The sequence below is a fragment of the Crassostrea angulata genome, chromosome 5 (assembly GCF_025612915.1).
Source record: "Crassostrea angulata isolate pt1a10 chromosome 5, ASM2561291v2, whole genome shotgun sequence".
In the NCBI taxonomy this organism is placed as follows: domain Eukaryota; kingdom Metazoa; phylum Mollusca; class Bivalvia; order Ostreida; family Ostreidae; genus Magallana; species Magallana angulata.
Window position 1 is genome coordinate 32,375,541 of NC_069115.1, and position 19,034 is coordinate 32,394,574.

Genomic DNA, 19,034 nt, shown 5'->3' on the forward strand with positions numbered 1-19,034 from the left:
GACAACTTTGTTTATAAATATACAAATAAATGTGCATGCGCTTATGTGTTGTTTCGTATATTCCTAAATTAGAACAAATGAACTTTATCATTATTAAGAATTTGACAGTCACATTGTCAAAGAAATAGCAATATAGACATCGTTAAATGACATCAAATACGCCATTATTGAAAATTTAGTTACGAAGATTTTACACTAAAGCATTATTTGAATGTTGTGCGTTTGATTGTGAATTAGTGAAAATGCACTCTCTGTCTAAAATAATTAGAAAGAAGTAAGTTTTGAAACAAAATTTGATTAAAATAAGTCCAAGAAATTTGAACAATTAATGTCAAGGTCATTATTGCACCATATGTTCATTTCACCATGGATCGGACAAAAGTTAACCATGCATCGGACAGTTTTCACTGCATGATTTTTTTCTAATAATATGGATATTATGTGCCCATTCCTTGTGATATACTTTAAATGTGAAGTAAAATATAAATTTAAAAAATAATTGATACAAACATTTTCCCCAAACCACTTAAAAATCGAGTTTTACGGACAAACCCTTTTTAGTCCAAAGTTCCTGTAGGAGCTGGCACGATAAAGAACCCCTTATGATAAATATTCCTTTAAACAGAAGCACTAGTCTAAATTCCTATATATAGATTTAGGGACTTACATTAAAAGAAATATGAATTGCAATTGAATAAATTAATATTTCCGAACCTTTGTATTTTTGCATTAAAACCAGAAAATGTTGTTATTTTTAATCTCTACTGTACTGCTATGGCTGTCCGATGCTTGGTAAATATTGTCCGATCCATGGTGAAATAGTTCAACGCTTCATTAATTTGCTTTATTTTCTACATTTTTAACAATTTCACAATTTTTTCTTCAATAATTAAGCAAGGGGAAAACCTGCAACTTTTAAAACAAGTTTTATTTATATTTGGACGATATTTGATGCGTGAACAAAGGGAAAAATCCAAAGGTGTCCGATGCATGGTGAAATCACCCTATGCATAAATACCAGACAATGACAAGTAGGTTTTTCGTGACATCCACCTCCAACACATGATCACGATAACACAACCCTACACAACACTAGTCGCGCTAACACAACTCTGGACAATACATGGTCGTGCTAACACAACTCTGGACAATACATGGAGTCGCTAACACAACTCTGGACAATACATGGTCGCGCTAACACAACTCTGGACAATACATGGTCGTGCTAACACAACTCTGGACAATACATGGTCGCGCTAACACAACTCTGAACAATACATGGTCGTGCTAACACAAGTCTGCACAACACGCGATCGCGCTAACACAACTCTTTACATGCAACACATGGTCGCGCTAACACAATTATAGCGCTATCGCAACCACGCACAATTTTCACATATTTGCGCTTAAACAACTCTGCACAAAACACTGTCGCACTAACAATATACTCTGCACAACTCATGGTCGCGCTTACACAACTCTGCACAACACACGATATATAGCGCTACCACAACTCTGTATAACACACGCGGTTGTGCGAAGACAAATCTTCAAAACGCGTGATAGCTCTAACACAAACATGTATAATACATGTTCGCTATAACACAACTCTGCACATCACGCGGTGACGCTAACACAACTCTGCACAACACGCGGTGACGCTAACACAACTCTGCACAACACATTGTCGCGCTACAACTCTGCACAACATGCTGTCACAACTTTGTACGACAGTCCGTCATGCTAACAAAACCCTGCACAGCACACGATTGCGCTAGTTCAACTCTGCGCAACACACGATCGCGCAAACACAAGTCTTCAAAACACGTAATAGCCTTAACACAACCATGCACAACACATGTTCGCTATAATACAACTCTGCACAACGCACAGTCGCGCTAACACAAATTTATACGACATATTGGCGGATCCAGAGGGGGGGGGGGGTTCCGGGGGTCGGAACCCCCCGTTCTCTGGGACATGAATTTTTTCGAAAACGTTTAATGCCTATTTAAAGGCAATTTTTCCCATTTATAATAGAAAGGCTGTAATTATATTTCAAATAAATGCTTTTAAAATTGTTTATTTAAAGAATTTCGTATACTGCGTCCCATAATTTTGTTCTTATATGAAAAAAAAACCCTATTTATGTTCTAATTCGAACTATCTCAAACGAACATAAAATATTTACAACCTTATTCAATCATAACAACACTGATTATGGGTAAGTGCTCCAAGACTAGCGCATTTATTCAATAAAATACATAGATACCGCGTTAATATATGTCGAATTCTTGGGACAAAACTCATTATCTGCAACAGATATATTATAGCATTATGCATTTTATTAATATTTTGTGCAATCAAACCCAATACATGAATGATTATGTATAAGTGGGTGGGCGAATTGGTGCAAAGCGTGTAAACAGCGCTAAGTCTTGAGCTCGAATAACTTAAAATCACAAAGCATACCAGTCATGCCCTAATAACTGGTCTAACCAGTATTACTACGCGTAAACCACCCCTAGTAAACAAACTATAAATAGCAAACCACGTGCTCGATAAAACGTTGTTATATCTTTCAACCTGAATTAAATATATTTATGTTCTAATTCGAACTATCTCAAACGAACATAAAATATTTACAACCTTATTCAATCATAACAACACTGATTATGGGTAAGTGCTCCAAGACTAGCGCATTTCGAACGTAACAAAGAAAGGGGAAAAGAAAAACTGTAAGTTATATTTATTATTGAACACATTCAAATATTCAATGACTGAGACACAGACATCAATGATTTTACATTTTCATGAACATAACCGTCTTTTGCGTTGTCAGATCGCCACCTGCCGTGCTTCTTAAACAGTCTGTCACTCACACCAGCATTAGCAGCCGCAGTAGCGCCCCCTGACCTTAAATTGTGAAGACCAAATTTGGACTTATCCACACCAACACTTTCCAAAGCATTAAGTAATAATTCCCTTGCTCTACTATAAGACAAAGGTCCAGAATTTCTTAATTTATATTTACCAGATTTTTTACAAAATGATAACGCCCTGAAAATAAAACAATCAGAATCCGAAGCAATGTCAGCAATTTTCAAATACAATTGTAACATACCATACGGACAAGTAACATTATTTGTTTTAGAAACTATTACATTACTCCCAGTCTTATATTTATCTGTTTTACTCTTAGAGATATACAAAGAAAGATGGTCCTCATAAAATGTAATGTCAGAGCGTTTTAAGTTGACCAGTTCTGAAAAACGTAAAAAAGCTGCATAACTTAATAGACACATACATGAAATTCGAATGTCTGGTAAACTGCTACTTCCGGTCCCGTAACGATTCACTATTTGCTGTAAAATTTTTGAAGTTATTGGTTCTTTCTTGGTAACAGGTTTAGCATTTAAGCGGCGAGCTCCCTCCAAAACTGAAACGACTAATGATGAATGACAAGGATTTTGTGTTCCTGAAATTTCATGAGCCCAAGAAATGGCATAAAAGGCTTCATTAACTTTTGCAACAGAGTTAAATTGTTTTGATAAATTAATCAAATATATGGAAACGTTGAAATCAGAAGCAGGGAAGTGTTGCACTTTAGGACTTTGCGAATAACACCACTTTATCCATGAATTAAAGGCATACCGATATTTACGAAAAGTACTTTCAGATTTGGATTTTTCACAGAAGAACTTCAGGTCCGCCAAATTTTCCCCCGATGTCTGAATTGAGGCCCATCTTCCTGTTTGGAAAACATCTGAAAAATGTAAACACGGAAACATTTGTTAGTCCCTCACATTATTTTATTTCAAATTTTGACCATGTCGCTCTGTCCATAACAGGGACCATGTCAAAAACAAATTCCAAGACCATGTCACTAATGCCTAATGCTCTTAGGACCGTGTCTTACACAATATCATCTCATCAGTCGTCATTCTGCAATAGCATAAAATATATACAAAAGATACATACAAATGCACGATTCAAGCATCTAACCACGTCACTCAGTACAACAGTACTAGGACCATGTTCAAATCTGCTCATACAGAACAAAGTTTAACAGCCAATAAAGAACCATGAAATTTTTCAGTCCCAAATATACAGTTCTTAGACGTGCCTCTGCACAAAATACCTCTTACATCATTAAACTGAATAACATCTGTTACATAACTTCTATATGTCATATCCGGTCCAAAAATCATAGACCAAAACGGCGCCGATGGCCAATAAGGAACGATCAAAGTACCTCGTGATCTGCAATACATCGAGTTTTACGGACAAACCCTTTTTAGTCCAAAGTTCCTGTAGGAGCTGGCACGATAAAGAACCCCTTATGATAAATATTCCTTTAAACAGAAGCACTAGTCTAAATTCCTATATATAGATTTAGGGACTTACATTAAAAGAAATATGAATTGCAATTGAATAAATTAATATTTCCGAACCTTTGTATTTTTGCATTAAAACCAGAAAATGTTGTTATTTTTAATCTCTACTGTACTGCTATAGCTGTCCGATGCTTGGTAAATATTGTCCGATCCATGGTGAAATAGTTCAACGCTTCATTAATTTGCTTTATTTTCTACATTTTTAACAATTTCACAATTTTTTCTTCAATAATTAAGCAAGGGGAAAACCTGCAACTTTTAAAACAAGTTTTATTTATATTTGGACGATATTTGATGCGTGAACAAAGGGAAAAATCCAAAGGTGTCCGATGCATGGTGAAATCACCCTATGCATAAATACCAGACAATGACAAGTAGGTTTTTCGTGACATCCACCTCCAACACATGATCACGATAACACAACCCTACACAACACTAGTCGCGCTAACACAACTCTGGACAATACATGGTCGTGCTAACACAACTCTGGACAATACATGGAGTCGCTAACACAACTCTGGACAATACATGGTCGCGCTAACACAACTCTGGACAATACATGGTCGTGCTAACACAACTCTGGACAATACATGGTCGCGCTAACACAACTCTGAACAATACATGGTCGTGCTAACACAAGTCTGCACAACACGCGATCGCGCTAACACAACTCTTTACATGCAACACATGGTCGCGCTAACACAATTATAGCGCTATCGCAACCACGCACAATTTTCACATATTTGCGCTTAAACAACTCTGCTCAAAACACTGTCGCACTAACAATATACTCTGCACAACTCATGGTCGCGCTTACACAACTCTGCACAACACACGATATATAGCGCTACCACAACTCTGTATAACACACGCGGTTGTGCGAAGACAAATCTTCAAAACGCGTGATAGCTCTAACACAAACATGTATAATACATGTTCGCTATAACACAACTCTGCACATCACGCGGTGACGCTAACACAACTCTGCACAACACGCGGTGACGCTAACACAACTCTGCACAACACATTGTCGCGCTACAACTCTACACAACATGCTGTCACAACTTTGTACGACAGTCCGTCATGCTAACAAAACCCTGCACAGCACACGATTGCGCTAGTTCAACTCTGCGCAACACACGATCGCGCAAACACAAGTCTTCAAAACACGTAATAGCCTTAACACAACCATGCACAACACATGTTCGCTATAATACAACTCTGCACAACGCACAGTCGCGCTAACACAAATTTATACGACACATTGGCGGATCCAGAGGGGGGGGGGGGGGTTCCGGGGGTCGGAACCCCCCTTTCTCTGGGACATCAATTTTTTTCGAAAACGTTTAATGCCTATTTAAAGGCAATTTTTCCCATTTATAATAGAAAGGCTGTAATTATATTTCAAATAAATGCTTTTAAAATTGTTTATTTAAAGAATTTCGTATACTGCGTCCCATAATTTTGTTCTTTTATGAAAAAAAAAACCCTATTTATGTTCTAATTCGAACTATCTCAAACGAACATAAAATATTTACAACCTTATTCAATCATAACAACACTGATTATGGGTAAGTGCTCCAAGACTAGCGCATTTATTCAATAAAATACATAGATACCGCGTTAATATATGTCGAATTCTTGGGACAAAACTCATTATCTGCAACAGATATATTATAGCATTATGCATTTTATTAATATTTTGTGCAATCAAACCCAATACATGAATGATTATGTATAAGTGGGTGGGCGAATTGGTGCAAAGCGTGTAAACAGCGCTAAGTCTTGAGCTCGAATAACTTAAAATCACAAAGCATACCAGTCATGCCCTAATAACTGGTCTAACCAGTATTACTACGCGTAAACCACCCCTAGTAAACAAACTATAAATAGCAAACCACGTGCTCGATAAAACGTTGTTATATCTTTCAACCTGAATTAAATATATTTATGTTCTAATTCGAACTATCTCAAACGAACATAAAATATTTACAACCTTATTCAATCATAACAACACTGATTATGGGTAAGTGCTCCAAGACTAGCGCATTTCGAACGTAACAAAGAAAGGGGAAAAGAAAAACTGTAAGTTATATTTATTATTGAACACATTCAAATATTCAATGACTGAGACACAGACATCAATGATTTTACATTTTCATGAATATAACCGTCTTTTGCGTTGTCAGATCGCCACCTGCCGTGCTTCTTAAACAGTCTGTCACTCACACCAGCATTAGCAGCCGCAGTAGCGCCCCCTGACCTTAAATTGTGAAGACCAAATTTGGACTTATCCACACCAACACTTTCCAAAGCATTAAGTAATAATTCCCTTGCTCTACTATAAGACAAAGGTCCAGAATTTCTTAATTTATATTTACCAGATTTTTTACAAAATGATAACGCCCTGAAAATAAAACAATCAGAATCCGAAGCAATGTCAGCAATTTTCAAATACAATTGTAACATACCATACGGACAAGTAACATTATTTGTTTTAGAAACTATTACATTACTCCCAGTCTTATATTTATCTGTTTTACTCTTAGAGATATACAAAGAAAGATGGTCCTCATAAAATGTAATGTCAGAGCGTTTTAAGTTGACCAGTTCTGAAAAACGTAAAAAAGCTGCATAACTTAATAGACACATACATGAAATTCGAATGTCTGGTAAACTGCTACTTCCGGTCCCGTAACGATTCACTATTTGCTGTAAAATTTTTGAAGTTATTGGTTCTTTCTTGGTAACAGGTTTAGCATTTAAGCGGCGAGCTCCCTCCAAAACTGAAACGACTAATGATGAATGACAAGGATTTTGTGTTCCTGAAATTTCATGAGCCCAAGAAATGGCATAAAAGGCTTCATTAACTTTTGCAACAGAGTTAAATTGTTTTGATAAATTAATCAAATATATGGAAACGTTGAAATCAGAAGCAGGGAAGTGTTGCACTTTAGGACTTTGCGAATAACACCACTTTATCCATGAATTAAAGGCATACCGATATTTACGAAAAGTACTTTCAGATTTGGATTTTTCACAGAAGAACTTCAGGTCCGCCAAATTTTCCCCCGATGTCTGAATTGAGGCCCATCTTCCTGTTTGGAAAACATCTGAAAAATGTAAACACGGAAACATTTGTTAGTCCCTCACATTATTTTATTTCAAATTTTGACCATGTCGCTCTGTCCATAACAGGGACCATGTCAAAAACAAATTCCAAGACCATGTCACTAATGCCTAATGCTCTTAGGACCGTGTCTTACACAATATCATCTCATCAGTCGTCATTCTGCAATAGCATAAAATATATACAAAAGATACATACAAATGCACGATTCAAGCATCTAACCACGTCACTCAGTACAACAGTACTAGGACCATGTTCAAATCTGCTCATACAGAACAAAGTTTAACAGCCAATAAAGAACCATGAAATTTTTCAGTCCCAAATATACAGTTCTTAGACGTGCCTCTGCACAAAATACCTCTTACATCATTAAACTGAATAACATCTGTTACATAACTTCTATATGTCATATCCGGTCCAAAAATCATAGACCAAAACGGCGCCGATGGCCAATAAGGTACGATCAAAGTACCTCGTGATCTGCAATACATCGAGTTTTACGGACAAACCCTTTTTAGTCCAAAGTTCCTGTAGGAGCTGGCACGATAAAGAACCCCTTATGATAAATATTCCTTTAAACAGAAGCACTAGTCTAAATTCCTATATATAGATTTAGGGACTTACATTAAAAGAAATATGAATTGCAATTGAATAAATTAATATTTCCGAACCTTTGTATTTTTGCATTAAAACCAGAAAATGTTGTTATTTTTAATCTCTACTGTACTGCTATAGCTGTCCGATGCTTGGTAAATATTGTCCGATCCATGGTGAAATAGTTCAACGCTTCATTAATTTGCTTTATTTTCTACATTTTTAACAATTTCACAATTTTTTCTTCAATAATTAAGCAAGGGGAAAACCTGCAACTTTTAAAACAAGTTTTATTTATATTTGGACGATATTTGATGCGTGAACAAAGGGAAAAATCCAAAGGTGTCCGATGCATGGTGAAATCACCCTATGCATAAATACCAGACAATGACAAGTAGGTTTTTCGTGACATCCACCTCCAACACATGATCACGATAACACAACCCTACACAACACTATAGTCTGTCCCAAGATTTTTTGGATGCAGATTTTGCACGATTACTCGATATTTATACACATCACTGAGTTAAAAAGATATCCATTCAATAATATGAAAAATTTCCAAGACATCTGCTATATTCATAGTTTTTCAAAGTCAAACAGTTAACCCACACAGCCAAAAATTCGATCCTTACGGGAATTTAACATTGGAGAAAATGGCTACCACTTCGGCAGGGGCCTGTCATTATTCACATAAGTTCGTGTCTATACGTAATTTTACGTTTGTGACGTATGTAACGTCGCGCACGTTGATCGCGTTCACGCTTACGTTCGGAAAGTTTCTGTACTTGCCGTTTAATTTAACACATCTGCTCCGAGAATAACCAAAAATATAGGCCTAATATAGTCTGCTTTTGACTTAAAAAAAAACACCTTAAAAACAAGAAGAAGAAGAAGAAAAAACGGATGCCTAAAATTAAGGGTGGGAAGACAGTCAAGTGTATGGCGGTAAATTTTTTTCTTGCAACTCGAGTTTTTCCGATTTTATTGCAAAAAGGACTTCATTGTTTCTATTTATTCTACAGTATACACGTTAATGATATCAACGTAGCGTAATTTGAAACCGTTTAACGGTAAAATCTTCCATCCAAATGTTTTATTTCTCCATTATTTCTTTGAGATTAATACAGTATTTTGAAAACACATAGGCCTACCTTGAAATCATCGTTGAAACTATTCCTTATCCTCAGAAGAACAACACAATTATCATATTTTAAACGTCCATAGCAATCCAAAAGCAAGACCATATATCACCACCTGGACATAACACTGCAAGATTTGAATTTCAAGTTACATCCTCAACGTTTTCTTTGCTGTCTGCTTTGTATGATGTCACGAAAATTTGACCATGACCTTTGTATAAATACCAACAGGTACCATGTCATTTTAGACCCCAATTAATTAAATCCGTATACATATAGAATACAGTGAAGTCATTTTTGTAAATCTGATATATTATGAGCCATTCACAACTTTCAATAACATGGAAATATTTTGGATTTCTTAAAAAAGGTGTATGGGGGGTGTAAAATACAAGTTGTGAATGGACAAAGTTATATTTATATTACATGCATTGTTCTTGAAAATCACTTCAAATGTCATAACAATATGAGCTATTCACAACTTATAATGATCAAAATTATGCTACATTAAGTTGTGAATGGACAAACAATTTAAATGCACAGGCGCCTGAGGTTCATTTTTTTTTTTTTTTTTTTTTTTTTAAACATTTTTATAATAATTAAAATAATTCCATGTACTTGTCCATGTTCTATAATTAATATAATTACATGTATTATGTACATGGAATTATTTTGTTTAATATAGTACCAGTACATGGAATTATTTTCTTGTAAAAAATATTTTAAAAAAAATATTATCAGGTACCTGTGTATAAATGCTATATATACATCTTGATCTTGATATATAGAAGATAATTACATTAATGTGCAAAAAGCATTCTTTAATCAGATCAGTTAATTTGCATAAACAAACTGCAAGGGAAATAACAGCTTTAAAATTTTATTTCAATGAAGGGTTTGAAATTTAAAAATATATTAAAAATGAGCAATCATTGAATAATATTCATCATAAATCAAAATTTTCACATATTAAAAAAATTGCAAGTGCCACCATCTGTTTTCCATGAAAAATACTTTAAAATAGTAAAGGGAAAAGAAGAAAAACTGACATTCTTTGGTTTTTGAGTGTATATTCAGGTGTACTATCATATAGGGAGTCAGACTGAATATATTTTCAACAAACATAAGATACTTGTCCTGCAAAATTTAATTTGAATAGAATAAACTGGAATACTATAAACAGGTATACACCAAGGAGCATTTTTCTCAAAATGAACAATGCAATTTGACATATTTTAAAATAAATTTAAAATAAAGATACCCCTCCCCCTCCCCCCACACATTTTTGGGGACAGTTTAAAAAAAAGTAAGCTTAACTTATAGAATAAAATTTTAAAAAGATTAAATTGGCAAGGATTTTTATTTTCACTTTCAAGGTCTGGGGTGCCAACCAAGTTCCTAGTATCACAGTGAACTTTTTAACATAGCTGTTTATTACTTACCGGTATATCTATGTTTGAAAAAGGCAAATTGATCCGATTCAGATTTATGAAGATAACAGTGTGTTTAATGTTAAAATCATGCAATCTTAAAGCGTGTGCAGTAATGAATTTGACATCATTAAAATGCTCACATAGAATTCGATGTTTTTTGCTTTTCTGTAGGTTAATTTTATACATGATTAGGTATTGAATCAAATGAATACAGTGGCGTCGGAAGCAAATTGAAAGTGGGGGGGGGGGCGCTAGACTAATCATCAGAAATCTGACATGCAAAAAAAAAACCTAATTCCCAAAATCATGAAAATTCTAATCCGTTTGGGAGGGGTATAACTATTACTCCAAAAAAGAATCTTACCTACCAAAAAATTTTTTTCTACAGAATCATGAAAAATTCCTAATCCGTGGGTTCAATTTTCAATATCACTTTTGATATTTTATTTGATATTTAAATTTATGAACAATTATGCTTGCTGCGAGAAGAAGTGGGGGGAGAGGGTTGGCCCCTCCCTGAATGGGGGGGGGGGGGTTGGCCCCTCCCTGATGCTATATGCCTAATGGTGAGGACTAACTTTGCAAAAGCCCCCAGCCCCCTGCTTCCAACACCTATGCAATGATTCTAGTGTTCTTAATCTAAAACATGCATGTTCTTTTCTACAGCCTACAGATCTTTTAAAGAAGATATATGAGCATTATACCATGGAATGCAAGCAGGGGAGGGTGAAGAATATCAAAAACCCTTTGAAAAGACTCTCACTCGCAACTGGTAAAAATAAGTCTTTGTAAATAGAAAACTCATTAAATTCCTTTCAAAAATCGATATCCTTTTTGATACTTTGCATGCATTTTTTTCCTAAAACAAATGATGAAAATTAAATTCAACATTGGCACAAAGCACCATGAGTGACAAGTTACATTCACAGATAGCAAGCCAGTAGGTTCTCTGAGTGACTTAGCTTAGAGACCTAAATTTATAAAATTGTTAGCGTGAATTTGTATAAATCCATGCAACACAAATGTTTTGTTTACATGGTACATGTACTAGTAAATACATATTTAATAAAATCTGTTTTTACATCTATAGGAATATCTGAGAATACTCTAAAGAGAAAAGTTATTCAAGACCCAGTTGATATGGTGGTGGAGGATTTGCAAGTCCCTGCTCCAAAGAAGAAACCTGGACCCGATAGGAAGCTGGATGACTTCGATGCAGACCTGGTGAAGAGGACCATCCATGACATGCAGTTGAAGGGCCAGTACGTTTCATTGCGCCAACTGTCAGATGTTCTGGTAGAAAAGGGAGTCAGGCTCTTCAAGTCTTCATTGGGGAGACTCGTGAAGGATCTTGGGTTCAGGTAAGCACATTAAGACAAATCACTTTGTCATGACGTAAAACTGAAGAGTCATATGCACTCTAGATCTGAAAAAATAAAAATTACAGGTAGACTTTACTTAAGCATATCATGGCCAATTAAACATGCCTCACAGGTCATGACGGTCCTGGAATACCATAGCCCATAGATGGACCTGTCAGTGAGTGTCATGGTTGCATTTAAAGCTTCATTATTGGTGTCTACATCCTAACATGGCAAATTGACAATATATCTTGTACGTAAGATGATGTTAAAAATGTAAAATTTTAACAGACTATGATGGACAAAGACCAATGACAATTAAACATTAGAACCAAAATAAAATTATATGATGAAAAATGATAGGTGCATAACAACATGATATCCATTTTTTCAGGTTCTACAAAGCAGGTTCCAACCAACGCTACATCGGAGATCGGAATGACATCGTAAGTATGCGACATACTTACCTGAGGTCCATTAGGAAGTTTAGAGAGGAGGGTCGTCCTATTGTGTATTTGGATGAGACTTGGTTGAACACCAATCATGTAGCAAGGGGAGATTGGGTGGACTGTCCTAGGACATCTACCTCTGCCTTTGAGTCACATCGTGGAGGTCATGGGCATTTTGTCCCATCTGGGAAAGGCTCTCGTCTGATAATTGTGGATGCAGGTTCTTCGGCTGTGGGCATGATCCCGGGATCTGCTCTCATTTTCGAGTCGAAAACAGGCAACCAGGATTATCATGATGAGATGAACTCGGAAAACTTTACGAAGTGGTTCACTGAGCAGTTGCTCCCTAACCTACCGGCTAATTCAGTCATAGTGATGGATAATGCTTCCTATCACAGTCATCTGGATCCTGAGTCTAAGTGTCCGACTTCGTCGACACCGAAGGCCGAGATCCAGTCTTGGCTTGATAGAAAAGGTATCCATTACGCCCCGGGAATGATCAAGGCTGAATTGATCACATTGGTGAAGCAACATAAGCCTCGTCCTAAATATGTTATAGACGATTTGGCTTCAAAGGCAGGTCACACAGTTTTGCGTCTACCTCCCTATCACTGTGAGCTTAATCCTATTGAGTTGGTCTGGGCTGAATTAAAAAGTTTCGTCGCCAGGAGCAATTCCACATTTAAGAAAGATAAAGTGAAGGAACTCTTTAATCAGGCTAGATCAACTTATGGGGTTGAGAAGTGGCGTAAGGTAGAGAGTCACGTGATAAGAGAGGTCGAAGAAAAACTGTGGAAACTCGACAGAGTCCAGGATGAGGAGGTTGCTCCTGTGGTCATAGACTTGACGGACTCGGAAGACAGTGACAGTGACATGGACACAGATTCTGGTGATGACGAAAATGACTCTGACTCTGACGAATCCATGGGCTTCGTTGAGGAGTCTGACAATGAAGTCACTTGTTGCATATGTGGTGATTACAATGCTCCTGGAAAGTCTCGAAAGATTGTTTGGGTTGAGTGTGAGGTGTGTAAGAGGTGGAGTCACCGCATATGTACCAAGCCCTCTCTAAAGTCAGGTAAGTGTGTCCAATGTTGGAACGCTTTGTATGGACTGAATCCAGCTCCTTCATGAGCCTTCCCATGGTCTCTGGAGAACTGCTCCCTTTTAAAGGTAAAAGAAAGAAAATTAATCACTGATTTACACCTAATTTCATAATTAATTTTCAATTTTCAAAAGTGGCGTACCAGTATTCTTTACATGTAGTCCCACATAATCTGGGGGAAAACATATTTGAAAACATCTTAAAGAATATTTTACGTACCGGTAATGTAGCTTATCTTTTGTTATTCTGACAGAAACACAACTTTCCAAATATTTTAAAATGTTGTGTCTTTAAGGTCAGACGCGACCTACCTTCAATTATTTTGTAAAAACAATATCTCATATCCGCAGTTTTTGTGGATTGCCTAAATTTTACAGGTTCATGGGGACATAATTTCGTGTATTCTCTTAAACCTACGAAGGAAATATGACTTTATTACCCTTATATATTCATTCGTGGAAGATGTTGATTCGTGGATGAGAGGTACCCACGAATTCAACGAAAATTGAGCCACCACGAAATCTAATGATTCCACAGTATACAATGTATGTATTATTTATTAACGAACTGGTAATTTAAACTTTTTTGGAAATTTTGTATCAGTGATTAGTTTCATTTCTTTATTTATGGGACTGCTATTTATAACTAAGCATCTTTAATTAGTTTTTTTACAGGTAAATATGATAATTGACAAGTTTATTTTACCTCTCTTTGAACAATGAGGATTAAATAATATACTGAATACTGTTTGAAATAATTTTTAAAAACTTTAATCCTTCTCTTCAACAAATATTCATTCTTCAAGTTTGTCTCGACTTTCATAATATTTAAAACAGTAAAGTTGTCCATCCAGCACCCAGAGTACTAGTATTGCTTACATAAATAAATATTTTGTATACTTTTTGCTACGAGACAAAATATCATTTGATAAATCATAATTGATGCATCTGAGACCTATTAATATATTTGAATTTTCAAAGGGGTATGGGCCCCTACCTTCTAGATCTGTCTTGTAGCATGATGACTACAAATGAATGATGAATTCAATGTGCTAATAATGCATGCTTGTTTAGGGTGATCAAACATAATACAACTCCCAAATTAATCTACAAATGATTTCTACTTGTACAAATGATCTTTTCCATCCATTGTTAATCTTTTTCATTGATTTCAATGACTATATATATGAAGATGGTAAGTTATAAAAGCAGTCCCAATACTGAACTAGTATACCTGACTTTTGAGAAGTGAAACTTCAACTATTCTTCTTCTGCATGTTATGAATGGCTTCGTCAGCAGATCTTCATCTATAGTATCAATCTTCCTATAGCGATCAGCTCTCTCTTTGTAACAGGGACTTCCATTATAATACCTGTATATATGTTATTCAAGTTCAATCACAATTATGTATTACCAGTAGCTTCCTCCCCACACGTTTTGTAAATTTTGTGATTAATATGAATTTATTAATTAAATTGATTTAATTACATGTAATGACTGTGATACAGCACATCTGTGATTGGTTGCTTACTTTACAAATACAAGTAACCTCTTTTTGCTTCTTTGTTGTTGAATTTGAAATTGTAAATTTCAATAATAATTATTACATGTAATGGCTGTGATATTTCATATCTGTGATTTGGTTGCTTACTTTATAAACAAAAGTAACCTCATTTTGCTGCTTTTATTGTTGATGAATTTGAAATTGTAAATTTCAATAATAATTATCACATGTAATGGCTGTGATATTTCATATCTGTGATTGTTTGCTTACTTTAAAAATACAAGTAACCTCATTTTGCTGCTTTAATTGTTGTTGAATTTGTAAATATCAATTATATTTATCACATGTAATGACTGTGATATCGCATATCTGTGATTGGTTGCTTATTTTATAAAAACAAGTAACCTCATTTTGCTGCTTTAATTGTTGTTGAATTTGTAATTATAAATTTCAATTATAATAATTACATGTAATGACTGTGATATTGCACATCTTTGATTAGTTGCTTAGTTTACAAATACAAGTAACTTCATTCTGCCGCTTTGTTGTTGAATTTGAAATTGAAAATTTCCATTATTACTATCACATGTAAAGACTGTGATGCTGCACATCTGTGATAATATAATATCAAACATCTAATTTTAACTTCACATCTATCATTATAAAATATATTGTTAATGATTATCTTTCATGTTATAATGAAAACAAAAGGTTTGATCATGAATGACCTCTGTACAAAATAAACATTATAAAATTATAATAACATTTCTCCTTGTTGTTTTTTTTTTAAAAACTATGTTTAATATTATAATGTAGATGCTGAATGGGATTAATATGGAATTAGCTGTAAATTGCAAGTTGCTAAAAATTTTAATAACAATTTCTGCTTTGTATACATGTACTTGTAGTTCAGCAATTTTGTCCTATTGATGACTTCTTGAACTAATTTCAATTGATGAATATTCTTGCTGTTCAAAATTTTAAAACAGCTGGCATATTAATATTGATTTAAATTGTTCAGCTTGCTCGAATTAGATGACCTCTGATGTTTGTAATTGGATCTTGCATAAGGCCAAAGTAAAATTATTGTTTGTTTGGAATTGCCTTACACCTCATTGAAATTCCCCTCCCCCACGATGAAATTTTATTTGCGAAAAAGAAGTTTTTATATGGAGATTTTTCTTTTTTATCAAAATTTGATAAGATAAATTTCAAATTTGAAAAAAAAAATCCCTATCCCCTCTCTCCTGGGTCTAGTAACCTCCATGCGGCAATTCTAAACAAACTTTTTTAAGAATGGCATAAAAAATATATAATTCTATAACATATTAAAAGAAACTATTTCATTAATGAAATTATATTATCATTTAAAGCCATAAATGGAACAGGAAACAAAATACTGCAGATATCAGATAATTCTTTGGCTTATGGTTAGTAATTTACATGAAACGAATTATCATACATATCTTGGCCTGGTTATTATAACCATTAATAACAGTATAAAATTAAAATAAATAAATACAATTCTATTTTTAAATTTCAAAAGTAAGGTAAAATACATGATTAGAAATTGAACTAATTAATCAATAAACTATTAAAATTCTAAGCTGTGGGTTAGAGAAAAGCAATGAACAAAATTTCAATAAAAATGCTCTTTTATAATGCTGGTTCTTTGAATGTTTTTCCACCCCGACTTTCATTCACATGATATAATCATTGGCCCACAGATTTTCAAGTATGCCAATGTCAAATTAACAGTAGGTTATTGTCAAGTTTGTGAGGATTTAAATCTATTCCTGTTTAATATATTAAGTGATTAATTTAGCGGTATGTGTTCAACAAAAATTCACAGGGGTACCCTACTTTCGCTTTCACACTGCTGATTCATTTATAAACAAGTTACAACTGAAGTATTATGACTGCTCTTATTATTAAACCATTTACGATTCATAGAACAAAATATTCACATACCTTTGTAAAAAGCTTTCCAGTTGCGCTGTCATTGCAACGTTCACAGTCCCAACAGTCACTTATCATTCTTAAAATGTCAGCGCATCGTAACTTATACGTATCGATATATAGGTTATCATTAGTTGTACTGCATCACACTCGGATTTATGTTTTCCTGACTTAGAATTTACGGAAGGATAACTTACAGTCTCGCTAAATAGCTAAATTATCATTTATATTTGCACAGATTAAATAAAACATTATGTTTAATTTTTTTTTCGATTTATTTTAAAGCGCATGAAAAATAATAACTACTCCCTCGTACGCTTGGCAGCAATGGCCGAAATTAACATTGTAAAGTCCCGTAGACTTTGAAAATCGGCTCATACATAACTAAGGGAACATTTATGCGGTCAGTTACCTGTTATTTTGTTTGGAAAATTTTGTTAGCGTTTAATTTTATTCATTTTACTGAAAAATTCTCTGACATTTATTAAAAATTGTCAAAATATCACGGAACCGAGAACCTGGGACAGACTATAGTCGCGCTAACACAACTCTGGACAATACATGGTCGTGCTAACACAACTCTGGACAATACATGGAGTCGCTAACACAACTCTGGACAATACATGGTCGCGCTAACACAACTCTGGACAATACATGGTCGTGCTAACACAACTCTGAACAATACATGGTCGCGCTAACACAACTCTGGACAATACATGGTCGCGCTAACACAACTCTGGACAATACATGGTCGTGCTAACACAACTCTGGACAATACATGGTCGCGCTAACACAACTCTGGACAATACATGGTCGTGCTAACACAACTCTGGACAATACATGGTCGCGCTAACACAACTCTGAACAATACATGGTCGTGCTAACACAAGTCTGCACAACACGCGATCGCGCTAACACAACTCTTTACATGCAACACATGGTCGCGCTAACACAATTATAGCGCTATCGCAACCACGCACAATTTTCACATATTTGCGCTTAAACAACTCTGCTCAAAACACTGTCGCACTAACAATATACTCTGCACAACTCATGGTCGCGCTTACACAACTCTGCACAACACACGATATATAGCGCTACCACAACTCTGTATAACACACGCGGTTGTGCGAAGACAAATCTTCAAAACGCGTGATAGCTCTAACACAAACATGTATAATACATGTTCGCTATAACACAACTCTGCACATCACGCGGTGACGCTAACACAACTCTGCACAACACGCGGTGACGCTAACACAACTCTGCACAACACATTGTCGCGCTACAACTCTGCACAACATGCTGTCACAACTTTGTACGACAGTCCGTCATGCTAACAAAACCCTGCACAGCACACGATTGCGCTAGTTCAACTCTGCGCAACACACGATCGCGCAAACACAAGTCTTCAAAACACGTAATAGCCTTAACACAACCATGCACAACACATGTTCGCTATAATACAACTCTGCACAACGCACAGTCGCGCTAACACAAATTTATACGACACATTGGCGGATCCAGAGGGGGGGGGGGGTTCCGGGGGTCGGAACCCCCCTTTCTCTGGGACATCAATTTTTTTCGAAAACGTTTAATGCCTATTTAAAGGCAATTTTTCCCATTTATAATAGAAAGGCTGTAATTATATTTCAAATAAATGCTTTTAAAATTGTTTATTTAAAGAATTTCGTATACTGCGTCCCATAATTTTGTTCTTTTATGAAAAAAAAAACCCTATTTATGTTCTAATTCGAACTATCTCAAACGAACATAAAATATTTACAACCTTATTCAATCATAACAACACTGATTATGGGTAAGTGCTCCAAGACTAGCGCATTTATTCAATAAAATACATAGATACCGCGTTAATATATGTCGAATTCTTGGGACAAAACTCATTATCTGCAACAGATATATTATAGCATTATGCATTTTATTAATATTTTGTGCAATC

At 35.2% G+C, this 19,034-nt stretch overlaps 1 long non-coding RNA gene across 1 annotated transcript; it reads right to left on the bottom strand.

The window, feature by feature from the left end:
• Positions 1 to 13,939: 13,939 nt before the first annotated feature.
• LOC128182787 (uncharacterized) lies at positions 13,940 to 17,515 on the bottom strand. The gene is made up of 3 exons (XR_008243469.1): positions 17,087 to 17,515; positions 14,845 to 14,983; positions 13,940 to 14,024 (listed from the first exon to the last, which is right to left on the bottom strand). It is a non-coding gene; the product is annotated as an uncharacterized LOC128182787 (long non-coding RNA).
• Positions 17,516 to 19,034: the final 1,519 nt, after the last annotated feature.